The sequence below is a fragment of the Triturus cristatus genome, chromosome 4_1, assembly GCF_964204655.1.
Source record: "Triturus cristatus chromosome 4_1, aTriCri1.1, whole genome shotgun sequence".
Lineage (NCBI taxonomy): Eukaryota > Metazoa > Chordata > Amphibia > Caudata > Salamandridae > Triturus > Triturus cristatus.
The window spans coordinates 282982040-282998843 of record NC_140585.1 but is presented as its reverse complement, the minus strand read 5'-3'; the positions used below and the strand labels follow the sequence as shown (position 1 = coordinate 282998843).

At 46.0% G+C, this 16804-nt stretch overlaps 1 protein-coding gene across 1 annotated transcript in view; it reads right to left on the bottom strand.

Annotated features, from left to right (window-relative positions):
- Positions 1–16804, bottom strand: part of LOC146854282 (protein mono-ADP-ribosyltransferase PARP12-like) — a 1246301-nt gene that overhangs the window by 979277 nt on the left and 250220 nt on the right. The gene's annotated exons all lie outside the window — the stretch shown is intronic.

Below are 16804 nucleotides of genomic sequence, written 5' to 3'. Positions count from 1 at the left end.
CCCGATTCTCCAGCTATATTTTAGAAATAACTGACCCTCATGGAGAGACGCACAGGGATACGGAAGGTATATTAGCTACATTCACATCACACTACTCCACGTTGTACACATCGCAACGCCTGGATCATTTTGAACTTGATACTTTCTTAGGGGATGTCGCACTGGGCTGGCTAGAGGACCATCATAGAGAGTTCCTCTGCGCCCCATTCGAGCTGGATGAAGTACGCGAAGCAATTATGCAGCAAAAGTCTGGTAGGGCGCCGGGGTCGGATGGCATTCCCGCTGAATTCTACAAAACCTACATAGACATACTAGCCCCTATACTGAAGGAATTATATGAAGAGTCTCTGGAATGTGGCGTACTTCCCTTCTCCATGAGAGAGGCTCTGATAACTTCCCTCCTGAAACTAGGCAAGGTGGCCTCCTCCTGTGACTCCTACAGATCGTTGTCCTTCCTTAATTGTGACACTAAAATATTAGCAAAGCTCATTGCGAATCGGGTGCTTCTCTTGATAGGGAACCTGGTTCTACCGGACCAGGCGCACTACTACACATAATCTTCGAACGCTGTTCTCAATAGTACAAAACGTGTCGCCCGAACTCCCCTTGGCCGCTATTTTTTTGGATGCCACTAAGGCGTTCGATTCCGTCGAGTGGGACTATCTATTTGGCAAACTGCTCCGTATGGGTTTCCCCCCTCTTTTTGTGTCCTGGATACAATTACTGTATCACTAGCCCACTGCCAGGGTGCTGATAAATGGTCGCCGGTCGTCGCCGATTCACATCACTAGAGGGACTAGACAGGGATGCCCATTATCCCCCTTATTGTTCACCCTCGCGATTGAACCCCTGGCATGTAAACTGCGTCAGCACCATAAGGACAGAGCGCTTCGTTGCCCTCTGCGACACATATTGATTTCGCTATATGCAGATGATCTGAAGCTATATGTCCGGGATCCCCAGCACAACCTCAATCCTCTATTGCGTGAGTTCCTTGTCTACGGGAAACTTTCCGGGGTTCACATTAATTGGGCAAAGTCGCAGTTGTTACCATTGACGGCGGCGGTGCCCAAATTTCCCCTGGACTACCCGCTAGAATGGTGTGATACTGATTTGCAGTATTTGGGGATTCAAGTTTCCGGGGACAGAGATGAAATGATCCGCCTCAACTACGGAACTGCTTTGGATCGTCTTACTACTAATATCACGAGATGGATATCTCTTCCCCTGTCAGGGAGAGCATCCTTGATTAAGATGGTGATCCTCCCCCAATTCTTATACCTTTTCTTGAACCTTCCCTATAACCCAGGACGTAATTTTTTTCAAAATGCTTCGATCCGAGCTGATACGATTGTACGTGGGGGGCAAACAGAAACGGGTGCAATGGGCGATACTTACACGACCTTAAGAGCAAAGCGGGTTCGATATCCCGGACTCTGAACTATACTACACTTGTGCTCAGGCCCACTATGCATATTTCTGGATTCACCCGCCGGCGTGCATGCCGCAGGTCACGGCGGAACACTGGCTAGCAGATCCTATCCCGCTTGACGGGTTGATACACGCCCCACCTCGCTTGCGCAACACTGCACCAACCACAATCACAAGCACGGTAGACGCTTGGCATTATATTATGCATGCCCTGGGGGACTCATCCTTATATTCCTCGCTACTACCCCTATCGTATCACCCACAGCTTTCCCTGCTGCAGGAGATGGGATTTCGACAATTATGTAAGCGGGTGCGTATTGAGACCTGAGGCGATCTGTTTCGCAGTGGTATCTTCTGCATGCCAGAACAGTTTTTTGGGGATCTACGTCCCACATCTTTGGATCTATTCTTGTATGTGCGTCTAAGACAGGGCATGCGTGCCATACTCCCGCACTTTCCACAGGAGCCCGCGAACTTCAAACCACTTCATCAGATGGTACAGGCGGCTGGCCCGGGACATTTAGTGTCCAACTTATATCGGACGATTCAAACTGAGCGCACGCAACCACGGAGTGCTGCCCGAGCACACTGGTCCACGGATCTGGGCGCTGCCATAACGGATGAACAGTGGCAATATTGTTGCTTACAAACTGCGCACATATCTGCTAGTTGCCGTCTACGCATAATCCACTACAAATTCTTGCAACGCATGTACTGTACCCCTGCCAAGATGTTTCGCTTTGGGTTAAGGAACTCGGACCAGTGTGACAGATGTGGTACCACCGGGGCGGGGTTCCTGCATTTGGCCTGGGAATATCCGCGGGTGAGAGACTATTGGGTGCAGGTAGTTGGAGCTCTGTCTGACATGACGTCCGTGGCATTGGAATGTGATCCCTTGATTGCGCTCCTAGGCTACACTAAACAAATCCCTAAAGCATATCGCCGCTACACCACCCTTTCCCTTTTGTTAGCAAAACGCAGAGTAGCCTATAGGTGGGGGAGGGGGCGAGCCCCTAAATTTAAGGATTGGATGAATGACATGGTTTATTGTCAGGAACAACTGACAATTCACGCAGAAACGCTCCCCTGCGCTTCACGGCCTAGTAATATTTGGGGCCCCCTCACAAACTACTTGCTGACACACAAGGTGGATGCCCCGCCTGACACATCTGGTTCTACCGCGGAGGACGTTGGTCCCCATACCACAGTGTAGTTTTAAGGGATGAGGAATGGAGAAGTCTATAGGCCATGTTGCTCTGGGAAGAATGTGACCATGTTGTTGGGACGACGTGAACAACGCACCTTAAAGTAGACATCTGCTGACCATGTTGTAGCATCTTTGATCTCCAGTGAAGTATTGTGTAGAGTTATGATATCTGTGGACTGTGACAACAGAGACCAAAAATTGTAAAGTGACGGCATTCCTGTGGCCGAGGTGGGGGACAGTATTGGGTATCTGCGAATAACGTATGCCAATAAGAGCATTGCGTACTTAATGCCTGCTTTTTTTTTTTTTTTCGCTTTTCTGTATGTCTGGGACTGATATCCTTCTGTAGAGATATGTTTTGTATGTTACAAAATCATAAATCAAGTTTAAAAAAAGAAAAAAAAAGCATTTGCAATGCAATAGGTCTTGCATTTGCGAGACTTTAAGATATTAGCATTGCAAATAACAGTGTCTTTTATTTGTTTTACAAACCAAAACATAAATAAAAGAAATTTTCAGTTACAATGCCAAAAACTCAAACTCACGTAAATGCGAGAACTATTGCTATTGCTTTTAGCAGCTAATTGAGGGTGCACAATAGATGGTGTGATAGATAAGATTGCGAAATTAGCCTCCGAGACAGCAGCAAAAGGGAGGGCATGTATCTGGCCGGACTGTTAATAGCCTTGCCGGACTGTCACTAGCACCGGTATAGAATGGAGGGAGGAGGGCCTGGACCGGGGGGAGGAAGTAAGCGAGCGAGGGGAACGAACATTTGAGTCTCAAGGCCCTACAAATTAACCTGTGATATAGTAAAACTAGTGTTTTTTCCTTCTCAAAACTCTTTAAAACAATTCAGAACATCCTGATGGCTTTTAGGAAAACCGTCCTCGGCGCCACGAATGGGGCGAGATTTGATTAGTGCAACACTGTCCTTCATGGTCGACCAAAGAAACAGATTTTGTGCCTTAAAATCATCCAAAATGCTGTGTCCCGCCTTCTTTTGATGGGCTTAGCAAACGTTGCCACATATCACACCAAGAACCTACATTGGTCAAATATCGACGAGAGATTTTGGAACCCGGTCAGCTTCACGCCCAAGCTCCATTCAGCAACGATTCAACACCATCTCCCCTTGTGTGCCACTCGGTCATCCACAACTTACCTCCTGTCCATAACTCTCCCACGTCGCCAGATTCTAGGGGGGACGCTCTTTTAAATATCTTATTCCCAAGGCATGGTTGGCACCAACAACTACCTTTCCTCAACTAAGTCGCCGTTTTCAAGGTAAGTCCCTCTTCACACTTTCAGCACCAAGACGCCGCGGCATTCGAGCGCTTCAAGAAAATGTATCATATGTTATCTTATCTCAACCGACCGCTCTCTATTTCCAGGAAGCAATTAAAAGCGTACTTTTTTGCCCTTGAAGCCCAGTTTTTTTAAACATTTTTCTCTTTCCTAGCGCCTGGATGCTGTCTCTAGATAACTGCTGCACTTCAGAAATATCATTCATTCTTTCAACAAGATAAAGATGAAGGAGGAGGATGAGAATGAGGATGGAAGAGGACAAGGGAACTAGTGAGAGAACAGGATGGGAGTGGGGATGAGGTAGGTGGAGAGGGACTGAGAACTGAGGACAAGTGAGCAGGAGCAAAGGATGAAATTAATTTGAAGGGGCGAGAGAGTGGAAGAAGGGGGTGAAAGTGGGTGTTAGAGGGCAGCTCACAATGAGTGAATAAGAGAAAGAGAAGAAGGAGGGAGTGACAGTGGGAAGAGAGAGGGAGAGAAGACAGAGAGCGAGAGAGTCAGAGGGAGAGAAACATGGAGTCGGGAGCGAAAATATAGAAGGAGAGAGTGAGAAGAGGGAGAAAGAGAGGGGCGAGCGAGACCTAAATACAGGAATCGGGGTTGTGACGTCAGGTGATGTGAGGGTGCGTGACCAGAACAGCACACTGTGCCATTGTCTAGCACATAACATCTGGAAGCACAGGAAAGTAAAGAGATTTGTTCTGTATGTCACATGTTCTTGTCAGTGTTTAAGCCATGATTAGAACCCACTTCCTAGGTCCCAGTATCAGCAGTGTACACTGGTGCCTGCCTTGCTTCGTTTCTTCACCCCAATACATCTCTGTTTTCTAAATGTTGTTGTTACTTTTGCGTTTCTATACCCTGCAGTCTCAAAGCACCTGGAAACGGGCAGATATGTTGGTGCTACACAAAACATCCGTCACTGTCACGGCGGGGTCGCAGAGAGCGGGGGATGCCTTCGTTTGGCCTTTTTCGGGGGGGGGGGGGTAGGCGGAGCCAATCTGTACTGCAGATTTGGCAGAAAATGCAATAATATTTTCCATCGGCCCGGGGAGGACGGCCGCGCTTGGCCTCAAGGTGGCCTCTCCAGTGGCACAGCATTTTCTTTGGTCTGCAAGAACGTTCTCTGAAAAAAGCAGGCATGGTGGAAGATTAGTTTAATCACGTCTCCTTGGTGGCCAGCCGTTATGTACTTGGACGTAATCTTTTTTTCAAGCCGGGAATGCATTTGCTAATTAGCACACACTTATTCACAAACAGCAAGGTTAAAAGTCCTTCAATAATCATTCTCCCTTCATCACTTGAAAGCGATTGCCTACAATAAGTGTTTTTCCTGGAAGGAGCACGTGTTCGGTGTCTGGTCCTAATACTTGCAAGATCATCTGTATAGTGCTTACCAACATGCTGCGTCCAAGTGCTTCGAAACCCGTTCATGTCTGGGCACGATAATTGAAAACAGATGTGGCATGTGCGTGTAACCGACACCAATAGGCCGTGTGCGGAGCAAAGGCGGGACATGCACCCGCCTTTGCCCAATTGCATGCTGTCTTTCTCAGAAAGACACACGCAAAGTCCAATAGCCCTGTAACAAAAGCTGACCACACGCACGAGCGTGTGGTCAGCTTTCAGAAGCCCCTACATGAAGTCTTGCTGTGCGAGCAGTGCTGTGCACTGCAATGCTAGGCGTGAGACCCAAAAATGGGCAAGGCCTTCGGTATCGGACGCATTAAATATTTCGTGAATTAATTCTCCAAAGTGTAGTGGGTGATTCGTATTCAGCATTGACTGAATCTCAAATGATGTTATAGCCACCTGCAACTCGAAGGTCTCATGAGCTGAAATGAGAGACTTCTTGTTGAAACAATAGCACTTTGAGTCAGCTTAGCTTATTGAAATCTGTTTTCAAAGTTGGAATGGAAGGCCACAGCAAACTATCTACAATCCCATGTGGGGGAGGTAAAAGAACATTGCTGCAACATGTAACACGTTGTGAAACAGTTACCATATACGGGATGCCTGACCCTGAGCCGCAGCAGTTGTGGTTATTCAGGATAAGATAACTTCCGTTAGAAAGTAGAGTTAGCATGGGAATAATAGCAGGGACTGGTGTCCCTTTTAAAAAACAGGCCAAATTAGGGGCTGGAATGTTACAAGCCCCGTGAAGTTTAACTTGTTTACTAACTAAAGAATGCCCTACAGTAGAATCACAGTCCTCCCCTGTTAGGAAAACTTCCCTATCTGCACGCTGACAGCGAAATGTAAAGGGTAACGACCACAATTCATGACTAAAAGTACTTCCAAGGGGCCCGTACCTTCCTATTGGGTAATGTTTCATGCATGCAGTAAACTGAAATAGTGAAATGGGCAATGAGAGAACCCTGTGTATTAACCATACAGACGAATCCTTCTCCGCTATTGAAAAAGGCAACTGTTCTAATTTCTCAATGTGTAACATAGTGTATGTAGCATCCTTCATTGACATAAGATTTTGTTTATCTGTCAAGTTAAACATTAAAAACAGGGCAGAAGCATTCAAATAATCCCATGACACGTTACCACTTTTCGGCATTTGCAATGTCCAACCAAATTGCATAACAGAGCGCAACAGATTGTGACCATAATACAATACAGATACATCATTCTGTACAATGTCAATAACAGATGAAACAATATTGTCCAACGTGTATATACGAGAAGACAAAGTGCAAATTCTATTATCCACTACGTCAAGAACCTTTTTCAAATTATCTTGATCAATTTGTTGTAAGCGGAAAGCAGTTTCCATCTGGGAGTTTCCAAAATTCATTATATGCAGCATATACAAAACGTTTAGTGCGAGGGGATTTTGGACCTAAAAAGAAATCAGCCAAATCAATAATAGAGAAAGATGTTGTTTCACAGATGACAGTGTGGAATGCTTCAACCATTGCTGACACAATTTACCAACAGAATATGTACTAACTGTATGGGAATGTGGGAAATGAGGGCCAGGTCTACTGAGCGTAAGCCCACTGGAGGCAGTGGAGAGCATAATTGACACGCATTAGTATTGAGTGGCCCTACTAACCAGCCAAATGGATTAATATTGGATGAGTTAAGAGTACCATTGCGGATCATTTCATATAAATCCTCTAGAGCACAATTTGTGTATTGCTGGCAAGTATCATAGGCAGCCAAAGAAGGAATAGAGGGAGTATATGCATTTTTAGCAATTGCCAAACTAAAACATGTAGTCTGTTGAACATTCTGATTTAAAAATATCATCTGTGATGGTATTAAACACACACGATGTACCCTGTACCTGCCAATCTTTGGTACCCCATATTGGTTTTAAATCAATCATGTCCTTCCAATAATCATAACCTTTTAAGGATAAATCGGCTATGAAAATTGAAGAATATACCACTTTAGTATGGGTCAGCATGAATTTGGTGCACGTTGGTGCATTCAATTTATAATAATATGACTCTGGGTTTGAGAGATTATAACCTGAAAAATATGCAAACTTATTTTTCTGTGTCTGCGAACTCCCTTGGAATGGTGTCGGACAATGCTCCTATTGTGTAAAATTAACTGGTGATCTGACAGTACTGGATTTGTGTAAATAATTATGACCATAATGTTGAAAACAGAATATATCAGCATATTTTGCAGGATTTAAATACACATCTTCTCTCTCAAAAGCAGTGTAATATTTTAAGTCTGAAAACAGTGAATGAACTGCATTAACATCCCAGTCGTCAGAGTGTATTCCTGGCATGATGACAGCACCTAAAGAAAGGCGAAATACGTATGGAATCTAGATCGTTTCCATCACACCATGGATTTTGAATGGTACTTTATCCCAAACTATACCATCAAGGACTGGAAATGCCGAAATATTAACAAGGGCTTGATCCTTGCAGATGGACTGCAGAGCGTTCTGGTAAGTAATGGCCATTGATTAGAAGGCAAAAAACTGTAACAAAACCAATCCGCATGAAAAGGAACACCATCGTGAGAACCAGCCAGATGTATGTCCATGGAGGAACCAGATAAGTTCTTCAAAACTAGGAGATTAAAATGCAAATACAAGTTGGGGGCTTTGTCACAGGGAAAGTTGATGATGAAGAAGCAGAATCGAAAGAAAAGTTATCTTCGTCCATATAATAACCACTAGCACCCAGATGAAATAATGGGAACTGATCTGCATTAGAAGATGAATGAATTTCAGTATCAGGAATGTCAACTGTAAGCTCGACTGGCGGAGAGGCATATTCATGCGACATAGTCATGGAAGTTGACGGTAAAACAGGCAACAAATAGATTGAAGTCTCCACCTCTCTTTCCAGTTGTAGAGGAGTCGTCGGGGAAGTCAGCGGACTCAATGAAACATCCCGGTGCGGAATGCTTCTAGGCATACTATTCAGTATCGGTGTAACTTTACATGTTTGATGGAAGTTAATCAATTCTCCTTGAAACCAGGCAGTGGAGGTAAAATCATAGTATGAGTACCCTTCAATCCAAGAACTGGGACTGGTGCACGGTATGAGGGATCAAATTCTTTTTTGTTCTCCACTTTCTCTCGGAGCAGATCTCCAACTTTAGGAAGCCAGCCAGTAACAGGAATCAGTACCGCTGCTTCTGTGGACAAGAGCAAATGATCTTTTGCAAGAGCTTCACAAGTCTTTGTAGATCCTGTAACATAGCAGAATGGTTATCTACGTCAAATGTTGTGGCAGCAGCCACAAATTCAAGACCATCAAGGTCTAGAACAAACATTTTAATTGCCAAAGAGTAATTCATATGGGGTCCGCCCACCCAGAGATCTTCTTAGGAGATTATTAAAAGCACGCTGGACTCCAAAAGATGAGTCTGCTAACGCCTGCCAGTACCTAATACCCTAGCCGTTAAAGATTGCTTTAAGTCACGGTTCATCCGCTCCACAACTGAATTGCCCTCAGGCTGATATGGAGACGAGAATTGCACCTGCACTCCCAAAGCCTTCATGACATCCCGGTTGTGTCAAACGTTGGTCCTTGGTCAGAATGGAAAGTGCAACAGGCAAATGTCCCAACAAAGACACGCAAATCTTTAATAACAGTTTGAGCGTCTGCACTCCGTTGTAGCCATACCCAAAGGAACCTTGTGCAAGAATCCACTGCAACCAAAATATGTTTAAATGCAGTGTCAGAAGTCAAAGGACTGAAGTGATCAAGGCAAATGCAGCAAAATGGCTGATTGGAAATGTAAAGGTGAGTATGTGGTGGGTGCAAAACAGTAGAAGGTTTAATTTGTTGACAAATGTCACAAGAAAGAACATATTTACGGGTCTGTTGATATAAGTCATGCCACCAGAAACATTGTTGTAACAGAGAAATTGTCGCAGTCACTACGGCATGGGCAGATGCCACACCTTCATGTACGGCAATCATTAAAGAAAGTCTGCGATCCTTGTTGGGAATCAGCCGATCCCAATGGACGCAATAGTTGCAAATGGGATTTGATCAGAAGACAAGTGATATGAGTAACATGAAGGAAAACCTTGGGGGAGCTCTGTCCCCTCCTTCATTGCAGCTATAGCCGCTGCTGAACATGTGGCTACTGCAGATTTGGCTGCCTCATCAGCCAAAGAATTCCCAATAGCATGTGCTCCTCTTTCTCCTTGATCTGTCGGCCGCGTTCGACACGGTGAATCATCACATCTTATTATCCCGTGTCGAACAAGCAGGTATACAAGGCTCCGCCTACAACTGGATCAAATCTTTTCTTCAAGACAGAACGCAGGCAGTCTGTCTAGGCACCTTCACTGCCCCCAGGATGGTTTCCTCCTGCGGAGTTCCCCAGGGTTCTTCACTCTCCCCTCTACTATTCAATCTGTATCTTAGACCCCTCATCAGTTCCTTAAAATACATGAAGGTCACAACTTTGAATTATGCAGATGACCTTCAACTTATTTTTACACTGGATGGGCATAACTCAGCCGTTGAATTTCAAGCCACCATGCTTCACATTCAGCACTGGATGAATCTCAACCAGTTAAAACTTAACCCTGGCAAAACTGAGTTCATCCTGCCAGGTACCAGCGCAAACATGTGGGGCCCTCACTTTTGGCCTGCTGACCTTGGCCCACCTCCCTCTCCCTCTCCCTCTGTAAAAAGCCTAGGAGTGACTCTGAACGCCGACCTTTCACTTAGGGGATAGGTGGGGTCTGTAGTCTCCTCATGTGTTTTACAGCTGAGGAAACTCAAAAAAATCGCTCACCTACTCACCCCTTCGGCTCTCACTCAGGCAGTGATCGCCCTTGTACTATCGCGTCTCGATTTCAGTAATTCCATCTACTTCGGCTTGCCCACGTTCCTGCTCAAACGTCTCCAAATGGTACAGAACTAGGCAGTTAGACTAATACTTTTTTTTTTAAAACCTTTATTGACATTTCAACCAAAGACAAGTATGGGCCTACAACCCCCGGGGCCGGCCGCTAAGCAGTTAGAATAACAGCAAGCAAATTTTAAGCACATGCAGCACCTCGGGGAGCAGATTCTCCATGCTAGTATACTCTTGTCCACTAAACAGCCCAAGTGGGAAACCAGGATATAAAAGGTTTTCATTTTATAATAAAGGATAGAAGGATCAGGTGCCAAACAAGTTCCCAGCAGCGAAAAATGGCAGGCAGAATAGTGAACGTCAACAATAAACAGCAATCTATCAAGTCAATGGCGCTGAAACAGGAGGTTCAGGATGTGGAGGAATATCACGAGCCGTTCGCGCCTGCAGTCCCCTGCCCTAAGACCCAGAAAACACCACGGAAATTGAGGCACAGATGAAAAAGCAGTGATTGACAACGAAGGAAACCTACCGTACTGACCCCAGAAAAAAAAAAAGACAAAGAAGGATAAGAGAAGAAGAAGGAGGCCATAGAAACAAAGTAAAAAACTAAAAAATCCCCTCCCCCAGCCCCCCACCCTGCACCTCTGCAGATGACTACGGCCCCCCCCAGCAGTGTGCCTGTCGCCCCAGAACCAGACCCGAAATATAGAAGAAACAGAGAAAAAGGAGAAAGAAAGGAAACCCCACCTGACGGGGAAAGGGAGAGAGTATTAATAAACTGGAGGAGGGCCTTCAAACATGCCCCCGGCTTCTCCCTCCCGCACAATCTATTCCTCCCCAAAGCAAACAGTAAACAACAAAAAATCGACCATGTCAAAGAGAAATGGGGAGCATTATTCACCTACTACACTATTAGTTATGCCGTGAGAGCACGCAACCCCCGAGCCCGCCCGCCTATTAAATGACAACCTCTGAAGGATCAGCCTTATCCTTGGCCACTCTTTGCGAATCCACCAATGCATACCCATCGACCCATTGTCATGTCCAATGTTACGAGGAAGAGGAGCGTCCAAAAAGGACCAGGAGGCGACACACACATGTAGGGTGGACGTCTCTGAATACCAACACAGTCATCATCATGGAGGATCACCTTTCCCAGTACTGCCCCAGGACATGCGCCGCACACAAGGTCCAGGAAGGAGGAATCAGCCAGAGCAGGCGACCGCTGCGTGAATATTGCCTGGGTCGCCGGAGGCCGCGCGTGGGACAAAGTCACCACCTTCTACTCAAATCGAAAACCTCCGGAACAGACCAAACCCACAGCCAGCCGACCACACGCTGCCACATTGTCCGAAGTTTCCAGCTTTCCCTTATTCACAGAGGCGGCCACGACACTTTCCTCCTGTGTGAAGTGAAACAAATCCTTGTGTACCTGGGGACAGGCAGATCGCAACTGTTCCGACGCTGACGCAATACCATCAAGCTTTCTCCCCAATACCCGGGCGCCGTGAACCAGGGTGGAATGAAGGGCACCGAGAGCTTCGAGAAGGTCACCGTACCCCAGCACAGCCCCCTGCGCCCGCTCCGCTACGCTCCTCTTAGCCACACACTCCCAATCTTGCTGAGACCCAGTGTACAGGATGATAGACTCCATCCTATCAAGATGGCCGCAGGGTAGTTCCACCCCAGATTGGGACCGGGACTCAGGCACAAGCGCATCAAGTTCCATGTCACTGCAAACAGGGTTCCGGGGGCAGGCAAAATATGTATCCAGTGTGTGGTCACAGGTAACAGTCGTCCTCCCCCTGGACCAGTGCCCGCGAAAACCCGGGAGCAGCCCGCGTAAATCGGGACGAGTTACAGGCCGCGTCCGAGCAGTTCACTGGCGAGGGCTCAGGCAATCACCGAAGAATCCTGGAATTGCCACCTCGGGCATGCACTCGTTCCGCTACGCTCAGTGGTAGGAGCGACCACAGCGAAATTCAGGCCAATATTCGCGCCGCTCCGGTCGTCCGACTCCACCCAGTCACCAATGGCCGCTGTTGTTGAACTGTCGCCCGGCCATGTTGTCCACCCGAGGTCCCGGTTCCAGGGTTGCACAGGCCGCAAACTTCAAATGAACATTTCTCCGGCGGTACCGCCGCCAGAAACTTCAGAATCACACGATCGGTTGCCGCTCTCAACCACCAACACGGGCATGTAGCGCAGGCTAAGGATCTCATGCAGGATATCTGTGCGGGATGTGGAGGTTCACGGAGCCGGGAGCCTACGCTGCCGTCCCGGTCGCCATCTTGGCTCCTCCCCTCCAGACTAATACTTAAGCAACCCAAATGGCACTCTGCCAGCCCCCTTTTGGCCAAATTACACTAGCTCCCTATTGCCCAACGTGCAGCTTTTAAGACTTCTTTTCAAAGCCCTGCACTGCAAGAGCCCTAAGTTTCTTAGCAATCTGATTATAAAATACATACCTCGTCGTTCTCTACGGTCTGGTAACCTTATGCTTCTAGCTACCCCGGCCATTAAAAGAAAACGCCAGGGAGGGCGCAGATTCTCGTACCTCGGACCCGGCCTCTGGAATTCGCTACCTCTGGACATCCGAATGCAGGAAAATCTACTGAGTTTCAGAAAGGCTCTGAAAACACAGCTGTTTGCACTTGCATACAATTAGTCTGTCCGTCGTGTCCACCTGAGACAATTAGAGCCATGAAACCTTCGGGTGTGCGTGCGCTCTATAAATTGCTCCTAACATAACATAACACGCTAATGTCCTAACATATGAATAACGTTTGTAAGTGGCAAATGTTCATACAGAGCGGCCACTCGGACCCAAAGCGTTTTATGCTTAATTGCACTACCTTTACAATCAAGACAGTCATTATGTGACCAAAAGAACAAGTTGTCATTAAAGGATTGTACACAGCAGAAAGAATCACACACTATAAGTGTGGGAACATCGGGATCAGCAAATTCTAGGGCTAAAACCAAAGCACATAACTCAGCTAAATGAGCCGTATAGTCACCAAGGGATTATGTGTGCACCAAGGAGGATTTAAAATCGGTTATATGACATTACAAAACATGCTTTTACCCCGCATGCCATTTCAACGCAATTGATTACCCCGACTTGTTTTCGGGGGTGTGCTGGATGTTGGAATAGTATAATTTACTATTCCAACTCCAGTCTGTACAACAGTAGGGAAGGTGTTGGAGTTAAATCCTACACCTTCTACTCCCTACAGCAAGCCATTTTCGTTGCAACGGCATGCGGGGTAAAAGCATGCGTTGTAAATCATGCGGTGTAATGGTTGCTTCCCTTTAAAATGCCCATCAACAATCGTGCCTGCCACAATTCTGCAGGCAGCCGAATAAGCATGCTTAGATCCGACGGCTGGTTGAGTTGAACCATCGGTGTAAATTATACATTTGTACTGATTAAGAGGAAGCAGAGACAAAGGAGCAGGATGAACATGTTCATATTGTAAGAACTCTTGTGTCTGCAAAGAAGGGTCAAAGATAAAATTGACATCAGCCGATGTCAACAAACTTGCCCATTGAATCCAACGAGGATGTAAAGCCTTAGAACTAGGAACACTCGCCTTTGTGACAGCTTCTAAAGCAGGCATAGGCGAAACCATGAGAATGCATTTTCCCTGTGCCAGAGAGCGTTCCTTCAGAATCGGCATCTGGACAGCGGTCAAAAGATTTTCTGCAGACGAAAAACGCTACTCAGCGGAACTATACAAATGTGATATGTAAGCAATGGGGACCGTGTCCCTTTCATTAAATTTCAAGTAAGTGAAACCTAACGCTCCTGGTACAATGCTAATGACCAAATTTGTAGAATTGTCTCGTGTTAACAAGAAAATGGTCACAATAAGGTCAGACTGAAAAGATCAAAAAATCACGGTGTGTTCCAGAAGCCAGCTGGAAGACGAAAAAGAGGATTGTATCAATGCGTAGAGCGGTTTGATACGCTGGGCACAATCAGTAATACATGTCCTTCCGAAATTCAAAAAACCCAGCATAGATTACAATTATTTAAGAGGTTGCAATTGAACACATTTCTCCAAAAAGTGAGTGGCCAAACCCCTACCTTCATTAGTGAGTTCATAACCAAGCAAAAGAACTGCCCGGAAGGCAATGTGAGATTTGGCAAAATTACATTTGTAACCTAAGTCAGCAAAACGTGTGATAATGTGGTCTACACGAAAAAGATGCAGATGTAATTCATCATCAGTTAAGTAAATGTCATTGATGTATGTGAAAACATTTGTATCAATCTCAAGCAAAATTGACACAATACGTGCCGCAAACTCACCTGGGCTATTTTAATATCCCATAGGGAATCTTGCATATCTTTCCGATTGCCTAAAGCGCTGAATGCTGTCAAGTCACGGCTCTCAGGAGCTAAAGCGTGACTTAATAATCCATTGTAAATATCTAAAGTAGTTTTATATTTTTTCTAACAATGTTGTTAACTAATGCAGAGCTATGGATGTTCTGTACCGCAAAGGTACTAACATGACCGTTCAAATATCTGTAATACAAAACTATATGATAAGAACCGTCCGGTTTCAATATCCGAAAAAGGTGCTTATTCATTAAAGAAACACAGGGTTCAATTACACCCTGATATTCCAACTGGGTAAGAACGTCACTAACGGACGCTTTTGCATCATGTTTTATTTGGTACTGGGGTTGGGGCTGCGGTGTAAAACGTAAAGGGACTACATGCTCGGGCAAATCTCTGTCCAACCCGCCTGATTGCAATATAATGCGGGAGCAAGGGCTAGTGCCCACTCCAAAGCATAAGCAAGTTCAGTCTCTTCTGGAACATAAGTGCAAAAAACTTGGGAGAATAACATCCCCCCCTTTAGAGGAAGCAAGTACAAATGGAGGAGGCCAAGCCATCTTCACCAACAGAATATCATAAGAAGAAGTAAGGTTATCCCAAAAGGATGCTTTAATAGTGCGTCTAATATCACCTTCAATTTGGAGGCCTATTTCATATAGCCTATTGGGGGGTTCAACTTGAGTTAATCACTGGAGGGTAATTGTTCCTAGAATGGCTCGCCCATTCAGCGGCATGAAGTATAGGTGAAGAGGTGCCTATCTTCCTTAGTGGTTGAAGGTTGGATAGAAAGGAATTCCTTTTAACTGGAGAGTTGCCCTCACACACTCATCAGGGTGCCATGCTTCATCATTGAGCGTTTTGCTCCCCGTGGGATGGTGCTGCAGTCTCCCACAGGCCCCGCGAGAGGGCTATTTGGCGAAGATCATTTTGAGGAACGCTGCAGTGGTGAGTGCGGGTGTGTGGGGATTTGTGCAGGTGGGTTAAAAATACCATGCTGGTACACTCAGGAGTATTTATTCTTGGGTCCGTACGTTATATTTAAAAACAAGCAAAGAAAGAACTTGTGACCATGCTATCAATGAAGAGGTTTCGTTCATTTTTGTAAAATTAGGTGAAAAGGGGTGCTAAATGGATAATTAGGTCTAATAGGTCGACATGTTTTGTATTTGTATTTGTATTTTTAACTTGTAGAGCGCCTTATCACCCCGGGGTCTCTAAGCGCTTAGCAGACGAGTGAGTACTGGCAGGAAGAAAAACCGGCTAGATGTTACCCCATGCCTCTTGAAAGAGCACAGTTTTTAGCTCTTTCCTAAAAGGCAGGAGTCTGGTTTCTTTGCGCAGATTTTCAGGCAGTTGGTTCCAAGCTTTGGGCATTATGTAGGAAAATGTCCGACCACCGATGGTGGATCGTTTGATCCTAGGGCAGATCAATAGGGCGGCGTTGGCTGAGCGTAGGTTCCTGTTAGGAGCATATGGGACAAGGCGTTTTTTGATGTATTTCGGGGCTTGCCCATATAAGGCTTTCTGCGTAATGCATAGGCCCTTGAACTTGGCTCGTTGATTCACTGGCAACCAGTGTAGCTCCCGGAGGAGGGGGGTGGCCGGTGTCCTTCTTGGTTTATTATATATAAGTCTGGCTGCGTCATTCATGACGATCTGGAGTCTCTTGGTGAGTTTTTTCGGAATGCCGAAGTACATGGCATTACCATAATCCATTCGGGCCAGAATTAAGGCTGACACTGCTCGTCTGAGAGTGTCTGCCTTTAGGATGGGAGCTAGCTTGCGCAGTTGTCTCAGGAGGCCTACACAAGTGCCCACCACCGCCGAGACCTGGGCTGACATAGTGAGATTTGTGTCGATGATTATGCCCAGGCTTTTTACTGCTGTTGCCGGTATTGGGGCGTTACCTAATTCGGATGGCCAAAGGAGGTCGCACCAAGGGCTAGATGACGTTGTGATAGGTAGAACCTCCGTCTTGTCCGGGTTGATCTTTAAAAAATTTGCCGTCATCCAGTTGACTGTAAATTTTAGAATATTCTTCAATTTTTGATCAGCCATAGGGGAATCGCCTATCTGAATGATGATCTGGGTGTCGTCGGCATAATTATATATGTTGCAGTCCATCTGATTCAGAGATGAAATGAGGGGCTGCAGATATGTGTTAAACATCAAGGGGGACAAGGCAGAGCCCTGCG